At 42.1% G+C, this 21092-nt stretch overlaps 1 long non-coding RNA gene across 3 annotated transcripts in view; it reads left to right on the top strand.

Annotated features, from left to right (window-relative positions):
- LOC102161914 overlaps window positions 1-21092 on the top strand; it is a 45331-nt gene continuing 24239 nt past the window's right edge. For all 3 annotated transcript variants that reach the window (XR_001297925.2, XR_002345853.1, XR_002345854.1), the window contains exons 1-2: window positions 1-653; window positions 16108-16137. This is a non-coding gene — a long non-coding RNA (uncharacterized LOC102161914). The remainder of the gene's footprint in view (window positions 654-16107; window positions 16138-21092) is intronic.

The following is a 21092-nucleotide window of genomic DNA, read 5'->3' on the forward strand; positions in this document are numbered from 1 at the left end:
GAGACAGGAAAGCAGCCCTCTCAGCTGACCAGGCCGAGGACTGGGCCAGGCTCAGGGGAGGGGAGAGGATGGGGAGAGAGATGCTCTGAACAGGGGAGATGGGAGACTGAGCTGCCGCGCCCCCAGCAGGAACGCAAGCTGGTACAACTGGAGTCCTCAAGCCCAGGAGGCAGGTGGGGTCTGGGAATGCCTCAGCAGCCCGGGTACTTCCTCTGGGGCAGGCGCTGGCCCCGTGGAAAGTAGCTCAGGGCCTGCGAGTGAATCAGAGCCAGGCCTGGCGGACTCTGGGAGAAACCCTCAGCGCGCTTACTCCTGGAGGCGGGGGTGGCCCCGCGCTCTTCAGTGCAAGGGCCTCGAAAGAGGCAGCTCTTTCCCCCCACTGCTTATGGCTTGGCCTTCCCAGGGATTTTAAGGGGAAGGGCGAGGCCTAGGTCTCGCTGGCATCGAGGTCTCCGATGATTCTGAGACCTCGAGGAAGAATTCTCATACTTTAGAGGCCACACGCTCTTGGAGAGCACTCGCGGCGAAGGCTGGTGAGGGGCTTTCTCCAGGCGCAAGTGCACAAAAGGTAGCGCGAGTCTCTTTTCAGGCGACCCGAGATAAGCGGAAAGGAGAGCGGGTTTTTTTCTGACTTCCAACTCATTAGGGACCAGGTAAGGTCAATGCTTTCTCTATTATGTCTTTATCTTAAAAGCGGGTCAATTTAAGATAAGGCGGGGGGGGGGGGGATCCAGGATCTGTGTGAACCATGCTGATAAAGACTGAACCCTTTCCTGAACTAAAAGCAAGCCAGGCAGACGTTCATTTTCTATAAACAAGAGAGTTGTGAGAAGCTGTCTGGAATCCCGATCTAATGTCTCCAGTCTCTCTAGACATCTCTCTCCCCTCCCCCCAATTTTTGTTTAGGGGGTGGGGAGCCAAGTGATCCAGGATATTATTTGTGGAGAACTAGAAAGCCTGTTGGGAATTGTGAATCTGAGATGATAAGGCTCTCATATCTCTTAGGCATGGTTTGCTGGCTTGTTTGTTTCAAATGCTGCTGTCTTTTAGAATGGGTGGAAAGCAAAAGACTTGAGTATTGGGAGGGATGAGACTGGATGTTTTCCTTAATCAGCCAGCTCCCTATTAGGAGATGCTGGACGCCACCTTTCCCTGCTCCTCCCTGCCTTCCTGACTGGTGTGCTTGTGGTGCACAATTGTGTTCTTGAAGCTTCGGGCCACCCTCAGTGGGGCCCAATTTCCACCTCTGCCTCAAGTTGGAACACAAAGTTTTCCTGTGCCTCTTTGACCAGTAGCTTCAGGAAAAAGTGTCCTGTCCCCAGTCACCATTTGTGGTGAGCTTATCCATCTAAGTGACTGAAGGAATTGGGTGTGGATGGGAGTAGAGGAAAGATTTTTTTTTTTTTTGAAGGAGAGGGCCAGGATCTGAAAGTCACCTCCCCTCCATGAAGTTGTGTTTTTAAACTTCCCTTGATGATTCTCAAAGAAACAGAGGAGGAGTGGGCTCAGCAACTTGATAGCATAACTTCTGCCTCGTCTGAAGCCACAGCTGAAGTGGCTGGCTGCATTTCTCTCTGATAGTGACCTAATGCCCTACTTGGAGGGCATCTAGGCACAACCCCAGGCTTCTCATTTGATGATGTTTCCCGTTTGGTTTCTGCTTCCTTAAACACGTCTTGTCTTTGTTATTAGTTGCGTTGTAACAAAGATTGGGAAAGAATGAGAGTTAAATTGATTTTCCTGTTTTATTTCTTTTTTAGTTATTTGCAGGACACTGCAGTATTAATATCACTATTAATGTTCTGCTTGAAATGGAAGCATAAAAAAATCACAGACAATAATGGGCTTTGTTAAAGAGAACTCTTTTCTCCAACACAATATTTACATCTAATTCTGCCCACTCTGTATGTAGATGTAAGTGGTTGCATATAGACACCAGTCTGTGTATAGAATACATATCTATCTTATATATCTATTTTATAAGACATTCAAAAAGAAAAAAATAATATTGCAGTCTCTTAGTAGGAGAACTTACAGAATCTGTTAGATGTAAGAAAGTTGAAGGCATTTATTACCTCACGTAAGATGCCACATGAAACTGAGTTTCCCTTTTTTAAAAATCAAGTAAACAAAAACCTTCTTTAGTTTTTCCTAATTTAAATTGAAGTATTAATTTACTTTCATGTGAAACTAGAGAACTAATTACATTTGGGCAAGAAAGTAAAATTTGTTCTTGAAGAAAATGAACTTGTTGCCTGAGACACACAGCTGTAGATGAGACTTCCTGAAGCAATCTGTAACAAAAATTGTTGTCATGTGCTGCACCTACATTATCCACTAAAAGAAATCCTTAGTTTGAAACTCTTTTGTCAACTAGTATCCCCCCTATTCTGGCCTTCACAGAGTAGTGGAAGTAAGAGGGCAGGTTTGAATATAGTCTGACAAGAAAAAGACAAACTTCTCCTCCTCCTTCCCCTCATTTTGTACATTTCTGGAAATCCTGTCTTTTTGAGATGAAGTTGTTATCAGTAACACCAGGCTGTTGGTGGAGTGTTAAACATGGCATTTCTAGGGGGTTTGGTGATTGTTGATAATGTCATTTCTATAAAATCACAGATATCAGGGCCTGCAAAGCGTCCTTGGAAACCCTTTCCCAGCCGCTATGTCCTGGAGCCATTCTGTGGAAAGTCACTCAGAACAGCCTGGCTTCCACTTTACCTAGCATTCTCCCTCTCAATGCTTCTTCATGAAGATGGCCAAAGCTCTAGGAAAACAAGGGTTTATTTGGTCCACCTGCTGCAGATTTACCTGATCTTTGGGGCACACAGAGGAGGCTGAGTGTGCGTGCAGATGTAAACCTGGGAATTACCGTAATCACACGAAGAGGACCAAGAGCTGGTTTCTTTGAGTGGGCTGTTTGCTCTCTTCTAATCTAGGAGACCAGGTCAATGGTTGAATGAATCTGTCTATGCCTGTGTATAGAGGGAACCTCCTCAAGTTAGGGTCCCCACAATTGCCCCCAGAGCACCAGGTTTCTAAACAGACTAGCAGTGACAGGCCTTTTCAGAGGAGACTCTGAAGCTAGAGGATTAAATCTTTCTCCCCTCCAGGGCATTTGACCACAACTTGTGGTCTGAGAGGCACTGTTTTCTGGGTGGAGTCTAAGGGAGAGGGGATGCTGGGCAGTGATGGTTTCTTCCCTGGTGAGTGTGCTTCAGAAAGAATTGCAACTCTTGCAGCACAGGTGTGCACAGAGCCTAGAGCCCTGCCTCTGGCCAGGGAAGACGGAAGTTGTCCCTAGTTCATTGCTACTCACCAACCTGGAATAGCCATTGATAGGTTAATTACTGCTCCCTCGAAGGACTGCTAAGCCTGAGGCCACGATATTGTAAATTTTGGAAGTGCTACAATATATCATACCTGCCATTCACACTGCAGGTAAAACTCAGATACCTGTCTGCACGTTTGCATTTTTGTTTTGTGTTGAAATCAAATGGAAGAACCTGTGGAAATATTTAACAAAAAGCCAACACGCTCACAGCCACGATCTAGCACAGGATGGGGGAGTGTGAAAAGAAAGTCTTTCACGTAGATGGTAGCATACAAAAATCATCACTCATCATAGTTGACATTAACCTTCCTGTGTGAACCATTTTCTAACAACTACAATGCCATGCCAATCTAAAATTAGTAGTTGAAAATTCTCAGCATGGCTAAATACTTAGATTCTATTGGTTGTGTGCCTGTGGAAGTTGGGGGTTTGTGTGTATGTGGTTGGGTTCATTGGTAAGACAAGAGAGGAAAGGAGGAGAGACTGAAAAAGAGGGGAGGGGAGGAGAGGGGGGAGGAACAACTATTTCTGGTGAAACTGTGTGAGATTCTGCTGGTATTTGGTTAGAGGAGGTCTTGGATGGAAGCCTGGGTACTGGGTGGATGAGTGTGTGGTGTGTCTCCTGTGTAGGGGTGATGCTAGTAAGGAGGACCTGGAGCAGAATGGGAGGCAGTGTGTGTACCATGTCTTTGCGTTGTGCCAGTAACACAATGCTAACGTAATTATCCAGCTCAAACATGCTCAAATGGCAAAAAGTTGCAAAATAGATCGACCTCCCTGAGAAGAGCGGGAGCTGGTTACAGAGGTCTGCAGCCATCATCCTTTTTTCAATACATTTTAAACAAGAGGATCTAGCGAGTGATTCCGATTCAATACACATAATCAGTTTGCAAGTCTTATTTCCATTTGAAAACAGGGCCATTTGCAATCATAAGAGCTGGACACGCTGGCTGAAAGATTCAGAGCGCTTTCTGAGCAGATGATGGGTGACAGAATCTGCAGGCAAGCACTAAATATTTTCTTCTAGCCTCAGACCTTACGCATCAGCTTTTAGTCCCCAACGTATTTTACATCGAATATTACGGTTGTATATATAGGTTAATTACTTAGGAAATCGAGACCCCATGATGGGGGTGGGTGGGTGGACAGACGGCAAGAAAGGTGAGAGAAACCGTATTAGTGCTTTTCCTAGGTGCTGGTTAACGGTCATTTAGCGAAGAGTACACGGGGAAAAGATTTGATGAAAAATTCAAACTTGTTTTTAAAGGAAGGGCCGCCAGAAGAGGTTATCTGGGAATATAATTCGCAGATTGGAGCGGCGCAGCCCTGCCCGGGTGTGGCGGACGCCAGCAGGGGATCTGCGGGGCGGGCGGCCGTGAGTTGTCACCAAAACCCGGGGTGGAGGGGGGCAGCTCCGCGGCATCCCTGCCACACCGCCAGAGATCAGAGGTCCCCTCCCGGCCCCTCGGTTTCATATCGGTTGTCAGGGGTCTTAGCCAGAAGCGTGGGCACTTAAAATCTCGAGCTATTTTATAGTCTCTCGTGGTGGAAAGTTTTGGTTTCCATGATCCGGATAAGCAGCTGTCCACGACCTCCGCCTTCCCGCCGGCAGCCTCAGCTCTCCCCACCCCCTCGGCTTCCCCCTCCAACCCGGGTCCAAGGCCTGCTCCAGTCCCCCGCCCCCGCAGCCTCTCCCCACCCCCAACGCCCACCCCAAAGTTTCAATTTCTCCTCCCACCCAGCCTCGCCCCCCACCTCAGCCAGCAGTGACTCTCTGCCTGGTTCCAAGCTGGGGCCCGGAGCAACCTCCGCTCCTTGCGCCGCCTACACAGCCGGCCCCCAGCCCTTCTTGAGATTTCCCCAAGAAGTCTGGTATGCGGCTGAGTAGAAATTTCCCCGTGAATTTTGACCCCAGGATACATAGTGAATATTGGTTCACCGGGTCACGACAACGATCCAAACCCTAACCTGGAGGGAGTTTTAAACTGATCTTAAAACCTAACCTTTCTTTGAACAAATACAATCAAACAAAGCCAGTGAACCACTGCTGTTTCCTTGAAGAGTGTACCTAAAGAAAAGAGAGATTCTGTCTCTGCCCAGAAACCGACATCTAAGGAACTTTCTAGTAGGCTGAAATAATCTAATAATAGCATGTGCTTAATGTTGATTCCATTTTTATTTCTCGAAAGGAGATAATTTATTAACCTCCTCAAGTTAGTGCCTCTTAGACAGGCGTTGTGTTTTTAGCCATCCTTGCAAAACATTTTCGCCTCTGGGAAGATCTCGGGAGAACCAATAGAAGGAGGCAGGGTGGGTGGGGGAGATTCTCTACAGCTCCTGCTGGCTTGCTCAGTTTTCTGCAAAACTCATCCTAAAAGCCCCGGTGTTCTCTTTGACAGATGTCAAATTATAGGGACCACAAAGATGTAAATACATCCCTCACACATACACACACCAGCTGTAAACTCTCTAGTTTTTTTTCTTCTCTAGAACCCACTCCGTGGATAAGCAAGAGCAGTCCTGAGGCACCAGTCCACCCTGAGCCAAGGGGTGGGGGCAGGTCAGGCCTCCCACAGCAGAGAGCCTCCAGGTTCCCTGTTTCTGCAAACCGGGAGGACAGAACTCTGATATCTGACAGGAGGTCGGGGGAAGCTGGACCACTAGGACCCAATATGCTAGGGTGTGGAGGGACTGGCTCATTCACCTGAGACCAGGGCCCCAGCCTAAACTTGGCTGGGTAGTCGAAGAGGGTGCTCAGCAATGTGCCACCCCCTCCCCCCAAAGAAGCAGAGATCTACACCAGGATCCCAGGCTGGAAAGTTTCAGCCACCTGACAGCCGCATAGCGATATGGTTATTACAGGACCATTCCCAGGAGTAGTGGTTGATTTGTGCTGATTCCTTACCACCTTCCTGGATCTCCCTGAGGACCAAGGATACATAAGTTTAGAACTGCTGGCCCATCTTCAGGGACAATCCTTGTCAGGGAGAGGAAAGCCCAGCCTGCCTTCCTCAGGGAGCTCCCTCCCTGACTCCCAAAGCAGATGTGGGAGACCCTCATTAGGACCCAAATGTCACCTGCAGAAGCATCATATCCTTGTATTTATAGCCCGAAATGACTTTATTATCTACTTTTCATTTGTTTCTTCATCCTCTTCATTTTGTTTCTTCATTTCAATGCCTACATTTTACATGCTTTCTTGTCCATTTCCAGCCTCAGCGCTGCAGTCTTACTTCGCAAGCAATTCGGTATCATTTTCCTAATATCAGTACTAAAAGGAAAAGCAGATAAAGTGGATGCGCTAAGTCATAAAGAATGAAAGCCAGCAAGTCCCATATGGGAGGCCACCTGGGGGGTACGAAGACCAGAGAACCGCCAAGGTCAGCCTACCAGAGGACTAGGGAGAAAAATGAGGGAAGCAAAGAGCAGCAGCATCGCAGAGAAATTCAATTAATGTCAATAGATGGCAAGGAAGGAGTACAGCCCCGGCCTAAGACATACGACTGGCTTGGGCAGGCATCGAAAGGACTGAGGAGGAAGCAGGTCTGTGTATGGTGGTCCGTCTTTGAGCTGAGAGGCGAATCTAGCAACCCTTTCCTTCCCTCCTACCAGACCTTAAGAATGGGGACTTTCTGCCAGAGCTAGTTAAAGGGCTATGATGCTGAGGAGGCCAGGGACTGGAATTCGCCTCCCAAAGTCCAGCTTCTCTTCCAGCCTGGCCAGCTCGGAGCAGTATACTCCAGGGGAACAAATTCCGGGGAACCTGGGGGTGGGGTGGATGGTAGAGGGCGGAGCTACCGCGTGAGGAAATAGTGGCTTCTGGAAACTATCGTGGAAACTGACAAAGATTTCTTTTGCACAAGTGCCCCAACCCTTCTTGCAATTGGAGAAGGGACTTTAGAAAGAATTGGTCTTTGCCTACCCTGACTGTTGGACAGCGCCCCCTTTCGTCGCTGTCTGCGCGGTCTCAAAGGAGGCGCTGCAAGAAGGGAGTCCCAGCTGCCTGGGAAAACCGCGGGGCAATTCCTCCGGGACGCGGACTCAACCATGCCCCGCGGCCCTCAGTTTCGGGTCCCGAACGGCTTCCCGAAATGGAAGGCGGGTCCCGAGGGGACGACCGGTTCCCCAGGACCCTGGCGGAGGCACTGCGGGCAGAACCGCGTCTCTGCTGGAGATCCCTCCCTGCGGCCGGGAGCGCCCGGCTCCGCGGGGCGTTCGCAGCCTCTGAGCGCCCGAGAGGAATCCAGGGCTTGCACCGCTGCGGGGGGCTCTGCCCGCGGGGAGAGGGAATCCCCCCAACTTTCAATTACCGGTCATTCCCCTCTTCCCCCGCCTGCCCGCTTGGGGCCTTCTTAGAGGGGCCTGGATCCCCGGCCCTTCCTTTTCTCAGGGTCTCACGCACACTGTGATATATTTTAGCTGCAACTTATTAACCCTTTTAATACCCCAGCATGACACTGTTAGTGAGCGCCTCAAGTGATTGGTGACCGCAGAAGGGCACATTTGAGACGCTTCCCGGCCTGTGAGGCACAGGCCCCCTCCTAACGGACCCAGGCGGAGCAGCCGCTGGTCGCGGTGGAGGGCGGCCGCCCAGACTTCCCGCCGTGGGCGCCCACCGGTCGGCCCCAGCGGCCAGAGGCGGCCGACGTCCCGGGTTCCCGCCCCACGGCGGCTCCGCCGTCCGGGCTTTTCCCCGGATGGCACCGCAGAGCAAAGTCAGGCCAGCCGGTTCCAGGCGCCTGGGTCTTCCCTTCGGATCCGCGCGCTCGCCCTCCCTCCTCGATTAATAATTCTTCGATAATTTCGGCGGCAGAGAGTTCCAACTTTGGGGGGAATTTGTTTCATCTCTCCTAAATTCAGAAACGGAGTCTTCAAAAGTCTTAATGTGTGTGTTTATTTTTTTCTAGCATTCAAATGAATGCTAAGCCACGGATCGAATCCCGTCACTCATTTGGGGTTAGCTTCTCCCGATATTTCACACGGAAAACAAAACTGGGTCCCTCTTATTTGTACTTGTCCTTAACCTTTGCAGCAACTGCTGTAGATGCGGCTCTGTCCATTCTCTAATAGATTTTACCAGGGGCTGGTGACAGAGAACTGATTTCTTTTCTATTAGGGTTTAGCACATCTTTGTTGAAGGCCTGTAGAATGACCAGGGATTAGATTTGCATCTCTTAGACGCCCTGTGTGGTCTTTGTGCGAAGCTTGTAACTGTTAAAAATGACTTGTTAGGAAGCGTGTGGGCTCTCATCGCTCTCCTTTTGACAGAATGATTGTGAAATTCAGATTGGCCCTGTAGGATTTAGCCCGCAGATTCCACCTGAACCCTAAGCAATTAGACCCTAATCTCACTGCAATCATATTTGAGTTAGGATTTGTTGCACTTTGTTTACTTCAATTAAAAGCAGTGGAATAATTTTTTTTTCCCCTTCAGCTTTTAAAGTGAAATCTCCAGGCGTAAAACCTCAGGACTTCTTAGAAACGGTTTTGGTGGTGATGGGGATTTCTGTTCCGTACGGTTTCCTTCATAGTCCTCCCGCCCGCCCCTCCCCCATTTAAATAACTCTTCTTTCTTCCCCTGTGGCCCGGAGCATCTTCTCAGGGGCTGAATTCAGGTCGCCAGCGAAGAACCGCGGGGAGATGACTCCCTGCTTCAAGGGGCGCCCAAACTCCGGGCGTCCCCAAGTCTCTAACAGGGATCCTCCGTCCGGCTCCGGCACGGAGCTTTCCCACCCTAGCTGGCTGGCAGTCCCCTGCGTGAGCTGCGGGCCGTGGGCGCGGGTCGGGCGTCCTGCTTCCAGCGGCGGAGCAGGTGCTTCTAAGGCGCCCGGCTCCCTCCCAGCCGCACGGCGATTGCGAGGCGGCGCAGTTACTGCGACCGCCGAGTGCGTCGGCAGCCGCCCCCGGGACCCACTGCGCCCCGACGTGGACCGGGCTTTTGCCCGGCGGCCTGCGGCGAGCCGCTCGGCGTCAGGACGTGGGGGAGGGAGGGTGGTCCCGGCCCTGGCCCCGGCTTCCTCCGCGCGCGTACACGGGCTCGGTGAGCCCGCGGCCTCTCGGCCTGGCTCCGGCCAGCGTCCAGGCCTAGAGCACCAGGCTGGAGGCCTCTCCTCTCTCGGTTCCCGCGGCCCAGAGCGCGCGCCTCCGGGTGTCTCCCTGCCCGACCTTCCGGATCTCAGCGATTCTTACTTAGGGCATTTAACCCCGCTGCGCTCCCCAAGGGTCTCCTTCGGTTACTGTCAAGTCAGGTCACCTTAATAGTATTTCTTGGTCCATGGTGAGTTGATAGCCTTCATTTATTTGTGTGGTGCGACTCTGTCGCTTTTATTTCCTCGGAACATCTCATTTGGGAAACCCAGGACAGTAACTCCGGGTTATCTTTTTTTTTTTCTTTCTGTTTTGATTCCCGACCACTTCTTTGCTCCTACTGAGTTTGATTCGATTCCCTAATTTATTGCTACACCGCTCTCAGCACTAAAATGGAGCGAGGCAACACAGTATGTAAACAAGAGGAAATTTCTGGCACGGAGGACCTCCTTGCTATATTTGAGAGAGGGAGGGATAGGGAGATAACCACTTTTTAAACTTCCCAATAAACTTTTTAGTAGCAAGTGCTCTCATTGTCACTTGCCGCAGGCAAAAATTAAAAAAAAAATCTTTGTATTTGATTCCTTAGAAATGAGGGAAAGCCAGCCTACAACCTAGCTCTGCCTTTGCAACGAAATTATTTCAAATGAGGAGAAAGTACTTTTTTGACACTAAGTACAATATAAATGTGAACAATACTAGCTGGTTTAAGCAAGGGGTGCTCTTCCAGTATTTTCTGAGGTGGAGTCTATTTTAAAAAGGTCCATCTCTTTGGATAATTCTTATCGCTAATTATTCTTAACTTTATTATGAATTCTTAAGGGTTCAAAGGAATAAAGGTGATTCTGTCTTGCCATTGGATGGGGGGAAGTGGGAATGTGGTTTTGGGGGTGGGGAAGAAGGGGGAGCAAGACTGTGATAATCTCTTTGAGATTACCAGCAGAAGTCTTGATCTATTGATTGAGGATCCCTCCTTTAAATGAGTCCTGTGTGCAGTTTAGTGCAGTTTTTCATTTGTGAATAGGGACTGTAACAAAATCCTAGTGCGACCATGACAATTGGGTAATCACACACAAGGCATCTTTGCTAATGGAGAGATTCTGTAAATATGTTTCTAGTGAATACACAGATAACATTCACAGTGGAAGGGTCAGGTGCCACAAATCATAGATTACTCTGCCAAGGGTTGCCAGCCATCTGAGGCTTGGAAGGACATTAACTGCCTTTGCATTCTCAGAATACTCTCCTCAGTTTGCGATTTCACTTACTTGACCCTACTTCTGTTATTAAAAATCTGGCAGGCGCAATCAAGGGCAAGCAGGTTGGCTACCTACCCTTCTGGCAGCTCTCCAATATTCCCATTTAGCTGCCAGGAGACAAGGAGGGGAGTGAATCAGTCATGTAATCCTGCAGTAGCTAGAAGGTACCAGGAAAACTTTAGTGACAGCAGGCAGGTCCATCAATCAGCCCTGTTCCTAAATTCTTCACTTCATATATGTAATAAATTGCTCTGGGGGAATTCACTTGTTGGAAGGGCAGGGAGGGGAATAATAGGAAGTGACTTAGGTACCGGAACTCTCAGTTTCCTTGGAAAATAAGTCATAAGGGTATTGCTTGATTGGTGGTTCCAGTTTTGAAAACCGTCACAGAAATAGGATTTTCAGGAGTTCCCTGGTAGCTCAATGGGTTAAAGATCTGGCATTGTCCCTGCTGTGGTGTGGGTTCAATCCCTAGCCTGGGAACTTCTATATGCTATGGGCTTGGTCAACTGCGCCCCCACCCCCACCCCAGCCCCCACCCCCCAAAAAAGAGAAGATTTTCATTACTAACAGGAAGCATCAATCAGGAAAAGTGTCCCTTATCAGAGAGAGTATGGGAAAAGAATCAGGAGTTTTTAATGAAATTTTGAGGATTATCACTTTCTATCCATAGAACAAAATTCTGGCTTTTCATATTTGCTTTAATAGAGAAATTATCACTAACTGGATAAGATTTAGGTACTGGACTTCCAGAAAAATGTGAAATTACAATTATATAAAAATAATTTTTTCCTATATCAAATTGAAACAAATAAGTATTTGGCATACAGGAATATTGCAAAAGCAAAATACATCTCTCCTGAGCATTCTTTCCTTGAAGGTGTAAAATCTAGGATTATAACATGAAAGAGTCATAAGGGTGAAAGAAGACTTTCCAGGTTCCCTTTGTTGGCAGGAAGACCCTTTTCTCATACTCTTTACATTGGAAGTGGTTCTGGGATCTAGAAAGAACTATCATGATTGACAGTAAAGCCATAACTTTTATTAGTTGGTACTATGAGAAGTAGACTTGCCTTCATCAATGAATTCTTCTCTAGGGGATTTGCTTGTGTGAGAAGACTTGTAGCGCTTTTTGAACAGGAAAGAAAAGTATAATTCACTGAAGTATGAGTGTTCAGGATGGCTAGCAAAGTGTTTTTTGAAAGAATATTATATTTCTAATATTTGATGAGGTCCCTAGATGTGAGATATAAAAAAAATCTTTTTTTCAAAATTAGACTCTCATTACATTAGTGTATTCTTAAAGAATAGAGATAGACATTACTCATCTACATTACCAAAGGGGAAAAATATTTAAAAACCAGATGACAGATTGATGCCTTATAATTTAAACAATACTGAATGGTGAACAATCTTCCAAGTTCATTTAAGCAGGAATGGGAGAGAATCTCTATAAAAGTGAATAAAAAAGATCTTATGGTACAAATATGTCTAACCCCCCATTTTATTCACTTATAATGCAAATCATTACTTGCTCTTGCTACTAAGAGCCATTTTAATGTAATGGATTCATTTCAGACCCTCAAGAAAAGCAAAGCCTATGTCTTTTTCGTAAGTTTATGAAGAACTTTCAACTAGTCCCACACAAGTTGAGACATAGATATATTCTTTTCTTGCTTATTAAGTTAAAAGTTAGAATTTATGCTGATGAAATGTTCTATCTTGACTAACACTTCCTGTCAAAGAAGTTTTTCTCTCAAAAGAACAGATAGCAAATGGAAAAAAGGAAATTTCAAGCTTATGTGATTTGATAGTAATCACATTTCACATTCTTAAATTTAGAGCTTTACTATATTCTGTTTTCCTTTTGTATATCTGCTATTGGTCAATATCTTTGTAGTGCCTAGCACATAATAGTTGTTCAGTAAGTTTGCTGAATAATTAAATTAATGAAACTCTTTTGCTGTTTCTCTGGTTGTAGTTTTTTCTGAAATGCAAAAATATGAAGCTAAAGGAGTATTATTAACATTTTTCTTTTCTTTTTTTAAATGTGAACAACAATTTTAAAAATTCTATGTGAGTTTGACTCAAAGTGACAGAAAAGAGTCCTTATTCTGTGCTAGTTAGCAAGAGAGGAATCTCTGATTCACATTTCTCTGCCTGTTCAAATGAAAACTGTTTGAGGCAATGCTGTAGTGTTTAAAACAAACAAACCCCCCAAAGCTTAGATGTAATACAAAATGAACCCTAAAAATTAATGACTTAGAAAATCTGCAGTTAATCTCTTTTTACATTCCAGACTTAAACTTTCTATGGCACACCCACCATTCAAGACCTTTAAAATTCTAAAGGAGAGACATTTCCTGAAGTGGTAAGGGGACCAAAGGTCACAAATCCTATCATTCTTTAAAGGGTCGGGGTGGGAACTGGCCAGTGTGGTCTCATCTACTAGAAAAGCATTTAAAAACTGTTGATGGTTAATAATAATGCCACATAGGGCTGCTCTGTGAAAGGTAGTCGAGGGCCAAGAGGAATCCATTATGCAGATGCGATGCCTGCTATTACTGTGCTCCCAACTTCTATGCCTTAGTGAGCACCCCTGTGTTTGAGTAGGGACTGTAGCTTTGGGGCAAAATGGAACCATGGAGTGAGGTCAGTGGGGAGGATAATCAAAAGATTGGAAGCGGCTTCAGAGTTGGGATGCCTTGTGCTATTTTTTGGCCCCAATGGCTACTAGAGCCTCTCTTCATTGATTTGGGGCCTGCTCAAGATGTTAAGGGAAGACTATACAGGCAAATACTTCTCTCTTTTGAATATGAAGCCTTTTATCAAGGAGTATGAGGATATTATTTCAAGTGGAAAATGTGTGCTATGTACCCAGCTTCAGCTGAGCAGGCTTCCTAGTGTCTTGGCAGCATTTAAGATGAAGAAGACTGGAAGAAGTTAAACAACAATAGAACCCCAAATCAGCTGACTCTTAAATCTATATTACATTTGTTTCAGACTAAAACTCCTCTTATAAAGCACTCACTTGGCATGAAGATACTGATATCACTTACAGTTTATATCCAAATAAGCATTTACAGTTTTAGGGCATTGTAGGTAATTCTTCAGCTTGTGTTCCTAATAAGAAATGGAGCCATAGAAGGAGTTGTTCTTTATCAACGTCTGGAACAATGGTGACCCACTGTTTACTCAAGAATTCTCCTCTTGATTCACAGATAGTAATTAATAGTTCATCACCAACTTCAAGCCAAAGTCAACTTATTATAGTGAGAGGGTGATAATAAAATTGTACTTAAACCAAAAACAGAGGTTGACACAAACATCCTATTGTCAATATACATCCAGTTGCAACATTATATAGAAGAACTAGGGGATATCACCTTAAGACTTAAAGATTTTGTGATAAGAAAAAATATGGGTGATCTATTTATTGCTTTTTTCATTCAATCAGTAAGCATTCACTTAGCACGTACACCAGGCAAAGTACTAGGCATGGAGAAAAGATGTATCTCTGACTTCAAGAACAATGTGTTTGGGGGAAAAGGCATGTATATAGATAGAATTCAGTGCAGTATGTGGAGTAATGTGAAGTCTGTGCAAAATGCAGTGGAATCTCATGGGAAGAAGCATATATGTTTGGCAGGAGGAGAAAAAGTAATGCTTGAGCTCACTCCTGAAGAAAGAGCAGGGTTTCATCAGGCATTCCAGGTGAAGGAAACAACGTATGAAAAGACCTGGAGGCAGCGAAGCGCATATTGTGTTAAGGGAATCATACCTAGTTTGTGTTGCTAAGGCAGGAAGTGTCAGGCAGTGTTAGGAGTAAACTGGGGCTGGCTCAACATTTTGGAGACCCTTGAATGTCAGACTGAGAAATGTAGATTTCTCTTATGGTAGATGGAAAGCCATTGAAAAAATTCAAACCTAATCAGATGTGCATTTTATTTTTTTTATTTTTATTTTTTATAATTTTTTTTCTCCTGCTGTACAGCATGGGGGCCAAGTTACACTTACATGTATGCATTTTTTTCCACCGTTTGTACTGTTGCAATATAAGTATTTAGGCATAGTTCTCAATGCTACCAGATGTGCATTTTAAAAAGACCATGTTGTCAGCAGACTGGGCTGTGGGTTGGATGTGGAGACAAATTAGTGACAGTGACTCTATGGTGCTGGTTTTTACCTGCCTGCTTGGTGTAAGAGGACTAAAGAGAAATACCTTTCATTAAATAGATACAAAACCTCAAACCCTGGCAAGAAGAAAGGCATAAAAATAGCTTCCAAAGAGGCATCTTTTAAAGGAAGATGACTATTCACACTGGGTAAAAATTGTTTGTTAATTTTGTATGCCCCACATGCACCTTTGAGGGTCAAAGGTGCATTGCTTATTGTTTTACTTAGTTGTATGATTGACATCCACGTGGGCCGCTATTTCTGTTACTGTGTAATGTTGAGAGACTATGTAATGTTGTAGAAATTGTGCTACCAAGAGTCGTGACTTGTGTCTAGTTTAGCTTTACCCCTTAGTCTTTGTACAACCTGGGGGAAGTCACCTTACCTCTTTGGGCCTCAGTTTCTTCAGTTTATAGTGAGAGGTACAGCATAAACTATTTGTAATTTTACTTTCAATGGTTCTATGACTTGTTACTTTGTATTTATTAGTCTCTCCTAATGTTTATTTCTTACTTCATCTGAATGATTTTTCACAATTCTAAGAGGGACAGGAATGTTTGGAAAAGATAATCCTGGATGTGTTATTTAGGGCACAATTCTGTTTTTTATTGCACTGTATTTAAACACACTTAGCCTTCCTCCTGGAAATAGCAGGGTGATGGTAGCCGTTTTGAAACTGTAGCCTTTCTGCTTGGATAAGTCACATTTTATCCTCATATGAACAAAGAGATGAGTATTTAAGCACTTTTAATGTCTATTAGGCTAAGTTAATAATTTAGCTCTACATCTTAGGTTTTGGATTTTCCTTTCCAAAAGATTGTTTCCTTTTTCTCAGGTCAAAATGATTATATGGTCTCAGAAAGCTAGCCTATTGGTAAAATTGTGGCCCTTAAAATTATAGAAAGCGTACTGCTTCTAATAATACTTTATTTTTATTTTTATTTTTTTGCTTTTTAGGGCTGCACCTGCGGCATAGGGAAGTTCCCAGGCTCTGGGTTGAATCGGAACTTTAAATTCTGCATTTCCTGGGAAACTTCCTGTTATTTAATGCTCTTTTTCCCCCCACTTAAGGGCCTGTTTGCATTAGTAATATATCTTCTAGAGCTCTGGGAGTTCATAGGGTTTGTACCTACAAAACAGCACAGCACTGTTACTGTGCTTCAGAGACGTGCAGGGGTCCCAGGGCAAATCAAAATGTTTTTAAATGTATGACATGTGTGAAGTTGATGAAAATTCATGACTTCTCTCTGGCAGGGCTGCTTGAGCTTAAATCATCACAGAAAGGTGAGTGCAAAGAATTTTATTTAATACTTTTAATTCTGGAATCCTTCCATTCCTTGCTCATGCTCCCATGTTTTAGTTCTGTTCTATTTAGTAGACTGATTAGCAAAATAAAAAAAAAAATTAGCAGCATGCTCTGAATTGCTTTTCAGATTTTCCTGTTTCAACCATCACTCAGATGTATAACTTTTAAAGAGGAATTGAAATGTGGTTGGAGAATGTAATCACGTAGTATAGAACATGCAAAATACATGTGAAAGACCACACGAGTGCTGTTAATTTAACTGATTATGCTTTAGACATATTTTTAAATTTATCTTTTAAAATTGAAAAGAAAATATTGCAAGAAAAATTTTAAGACATTAAAAAAAGCCAAAATGCTTTGGATATTGAGATCAGCTGTTTTTAAGTAAAAATCTATTCAAAGCAAAATAAAAGGCATTGTGTGGTGTGTGCCGGCTAAAACTGAGAACACAAGAGCGTTGCAGTTAATTAGAACCAATCAACAGGATGCTTTGCAACATTTCTCACATCAGTGCACCATCTGATCTTCATAATACAAATTTCCCACAGCCTTGATGCAAAAAAGACTAGAAATAAATATTTGAGTCATTAAAATATGTGATGTATTTCACTCACTTTTCAATAATTCTTTCTAGGTAATTGTTATGAAAATAAGGTTTTGAAAATTCCCAAATGTTCCATTTATGTTTTAGGGGGATAGTCTTAGTTCCCTTTTTTTTTTTGGTTTTAATGTTATGTGTTTGAACATGGGGAAAATATCCAGTTTTGAAAATAAAATTTAAAACATGGATTTGAGTTTTATATGATTTATGTATAGTTACTGTACTTGTGAAAGATAACTGAGCTTTTCCTGGACTGTTGAGCCATTATATTATGAGTGATTAATTATAAATAATGAAGTACTACATTATGAATATTTTCGTATTAACAAGATACTGAACTAAGTTACCTGCATTCACATTTATATATGTCTTAAAAGAATATGTGACACTTAACGCTGATATTTCTTGCTTATTCAATACCTGGTTCTACTCAGAAGTTTTACTTTAGTTTCCTTTATTCTACATTAAGAATTATTCTACTAGGGCCAAAATATTGCTTTTGCCATATTTTCATGAAGTTCCTAGTCTATTCCTTACAAACAACTTTTGTTTTCCATTTCTCCCCCACCCTTGAATTTTATTTTTGCATTTATTTTATTATTTTGTTTTTTGGGTGTGGATGTGTATGTGTGTGCCAGATTATTTGTTGTCTTCTTACGTTAAAGGTAAAACTCCCTCTGGGCCACTGAGGGCTTCAAAACAGATTCCTAAAAGATGGCTTGCTGAAAATGTTTAACTTGAATCAGAAATACATACATCTTGACAATAGTTTATAAGTTTTTCCTCCCTTATAAAAGCTAATTTGTGAATGTCTAGCTATTTTTTTTTAGAGGCAAAAATAGCTCTGAAACTGGTGCTATTAATAAGAGAATTGTCTTCCAAACAAGTGGGTAATCCATTCTCCTATATTTATAAAGTACAACTCCCTGATGGCAGTGATTTACTCTTCAGACTGCAGTCATTTCTTGCCGAAAGGAGACCTCTTTAGAAGAAAACAAATACAGCCCGCTTTTAACTGTTTGGGGGTTTTGTTTGTTTGTTTTGTTTTGGTCTCTATGTTTTTTCCTATCACATCATATAAGATTTTTTCCCCCCTCTCTCTGCTCTACACAAAGCTTTTTGCTAAATATTTTCTTTCTTTAGCACTCATTATATATTTCTGTAGAAAGAAAAAAATAATAGTTTCAAAGAACTATCCTCTCTTTAGAACCACACTTTTTTCTTTGTACCCTTCTTGGCACAGATTTGATCTCCTTCATTGCAGGAGGGTGTCTCTTAGCTGGGTTCTCTTTAGGAAATTTACTCTTTCTAGTGCTTTACAGAGACAAATGCTTTGATGACAAATACTTTAGAATGCTCATCTGACAAGGACAGGAAAAGACTATGTTAGGATGTAAATATTTTTTTCTGACCCAAGAGCCTATTAAATGCATAGCAGTATTTGTGTTTGCATTTTAAAAATCTGACCTATTTGCCTGTCAAGATTGGAGCATTTGCTACAAATATTCACTGCTCCATGAAAAGCAGTTTAATAAATAACATCCTGAAATGGGCTCCGTTGCAGCTAGTTTGATTTATAGGAATTAGAATAATAATGCTTTAAAAATGCATATTAAAATAACTGCTTATCTCTAACATCATTATATCTTAAAGCAAACAATTTAGATAGAAAAGTCATTTGGTAAAAATAATTGGTTCGCACAAAATAGGACTCACATTCTTCTGTCAGATAATGATTCAGCAGCTACTCTAACTTCAGTGGTACTTCATTAGAAGCAATTCTCATTTGTCTTAAAGTCTTAAGAAGAAAGCCACGTTCTTTATTTTTAAAAATTATTTTTAAAGAAGTAAACAAATGCAGGGGAATGGAATAAAATTTCTAACAGCATTTATTTGCTGTTATTCAAGCTTTTAAAAATTTTCCTAGGGGACAGGAATGTCATATGTTTAGTTTCAAGACAAAGGCACCTTTTTAAGTGAAGAGCTTAAAGAAAATCTATAAAGAACTTTGTTTAATAGAAAGTAGGCTGACTAAGCTTTCAGTTGTAAAAATTGTCTACATGACAAAATTAAAAAATAGTATCTAATGAACTTAGAACTAATATAAGTTTAATTTTTAATAAAGAGCATCCTTAGAAAAAATAAAAGCAACTACAAGCAACTTCTGGAATTCATTTTGGGTAACATTTCTGGGGGACACATTGTTTTACTGTTTTTCCATGGTTTTCTGTGGTAGAGCTGGTTTAACTTGGGAGTTAAGAAAACCTATTTAACTTCAGTATGTTTTCAGGTAGTAGTTTTATGCAGAACTAGTATTATGCAGTTAAAAACAAAAACCAAAACCTTAGAGTCATATAACATTAAGTAACTCATTTATCAATTATGAATTATTGTTATTACTGTGCTTATTATTTTTCTAGAAAAATGACCAAGCGATACAAGCCAGGAGTTAAAACAAGTCAGGTTCTTTGCAATATTTTAACGTTCTTTTAATAGCTTAAAAGTAATTAAAAGTCCTTTGCACGTGATTCATTAATATTCACATTTATATTTTGAGACTCCTGAATTTAAAAATTTAAGCTCATTAAATGATTTTAGCTGTATATTGTATCAAGGCAAAAAATCTATTTTAAACTGAGTTCATTTAAGAGTGTTTATTACATTTATATCACTTTTCAATAGAAAGTTGCTTAACTTAAAAACATTTGTTAAAATGTTTTATTTGGTAATTAAAGCTATTTCATAGCTATTAGTAAATCTTCACCTTCTGGACTACTTTCTATCAATTTAAAATTTCCTTAAAAATAAAAATCTTTATTTTTAAAGGAATGGGTAAATATATTTAGAATTCAAATTCACTTTAGTAAAAGAGAGTTTAAAATCTTCAGCAGGGTAGTGAAGTATTTACTTAGGTTTAGTTCGTCTGTCTTGTACATGATTTGATAGAACTAACTAGTGAAAACTAACCAAAACCAGAAATTAACTGAGAGAATAGTCAAGAAGGAAAAAGGAAGACTTGCAGGAAATGATATTTTCCCATCAGTGGATAGGCATGCATACATTAAAGGCATAAAAGGCAGCAGGGAGAGAAACAAAAGCTGTATACTGAGGATTCTGAAAGTCTGAATTAACCAAATGGAAAAAAATGAAATCATTCTGCTTAAAGTTGTTCACTAATAAAAGGAGAATCGCTTTTGTTAAATATGCTGGGTGTGATTATCAAGCAAAATTTTTTTCTCCCAGACATCTATGAATAAAACATGTGTTTGAGCATTAGGTAAACAAACAATAAATGGATGAGTTCAGTTGCAACATAATAACATTTTATTTGGAAAACATATATAATCATATTTGTATTGGCAATCCAAATTTAATGACTTCTTTCAGTAAAATTAAAGTGCCTCACAAATAGCGTCTTATGCATAAGGATTGCTTATTCTTTGCCCATCTTTTTTTCTATTTTTTCATAGAAATGGATTTTTAAGGTCTCTGCTGAACCATACATAAACCAGATGAAGCACGATTTCTCAGAAAAAAAATTTTCTTTTGAATCATCTTAATTTTAGGTTACAGATGTTGTAAAAATAAATTTTAAAATAACGTTTCTAGGGCTGAGAGAGAAAACATTCTCAAGTCTAGTGTAGCTTGGGCTGATTTGAACAAGGCTCTGTGTGTAGCTGAACCACAGTCTTTGGCTTATTAGCCATTTCATTAACACAACATCTTCTCTAAACTATGAATGAGAAGAAACCATTTACAATAAGGAAAGCAAACAACAGAATGAATTTCCTCTGTTGGTGTTTTATAAGACTGTTAAACAGAAAATGGAGGGAAGAACTCTCTTTAGACGATATCACTTAATTAAGTAAAGCATCCTAATCAGAGTCCCCTCCAATTGTAATGACTGTAGGGAGTCAAGTACATTTCTGTCTATATTAGAGTATCTAACTGCAATGATTTATTGATATTTATTTTAGAAGTACAACACAAAAGCAATAAAACAGGAGAAGCAGAGAGAAAGGAACATGCTATTGCTTTACTGCAAGTACAACCAGAGCACTTCAACCAAATTCCTGATTTTCTTGAGGGAGGTTTTCCTTTTTACAATAAGAGCACATTTTTAGATGAGAATGTGCCTTTCCCACATTTGAATTTTCCAAATATTCACTGTGACGTTTCTTTGTCCATGGGGTAAATCATTGATTCACTTTCTTCACTGCAAGAATCACCACAAATGAGTGGATGAGCACCTGCTGTTTTCTGCAGTGACATTACTGGATTGCATTCTACACTGATTTTTGTCTTAAAATACAGCTTCTCTGTATGGGAGAG

Source organism: Sus scrofa, chromosome 7 (assembly GCF_000003025.6).
Source record: "Sus scrofa isolate TJ Tabasco breed Duroc chromosome 7, Sscrofa11.1, whole genome shotgun sequence".
Classification (NCBI taxonomy): domain Eukaryota; kingdom Metazoa; phylum Chordata; class Mammalia; order Artiodactyla; family Suidae; genus Sus; species Sus scrofa.